Below are 362 nucleotides of genomic sequence, written 5' to 3' on the forward strand. Positions count from 1 at the left end.
TATATATAAATAATTTGCTGTTACTTTTCCTAAAGTTTAAGTTTCTAGTTTCACTTGGCAGAACATTAAGAAAAGCACAGTTTTAATTTTAATTTAATTTTAAATTAAAATTTCTAGTTTTAATTTCTAGATTCCATATGAGAAAAAAATGGAAACAAATGAAAGAAAAAGGGAAAAAAATGAACAGTCATTTGGAGACTTGTAGCTAGGAAAGAACTTAGGATTCAGTCCAAATACATTTTAACAAAGAATAAAACTGAGAAACAATGATAAGATGGGGTCTAAGAATAGGTGTTTTATATGTTTTTTTTTTAAAAAAACCTAAGTTTTGGCCGGGCGCGGTGGCTCAAGCCTGTAATCCC

The sequence above is a fragment of the Colobus angolensis genome, unplaced genomic scaffold (genome assembly GCF_000951035.1).
Source record: "Colobus angolensis palliatus isolate OR3802 unplaced genomic scaffold, Cang.pa_1.0 Scaffold2, whole genome shotgun sequence".
Classification (NCBI taxonomy): domain Eukaryota; kingdom Metazoa; phylum Chordata; class Mammalia; order Primates; family Cercopithecidae; genus Colobus; species Colobus angolensis.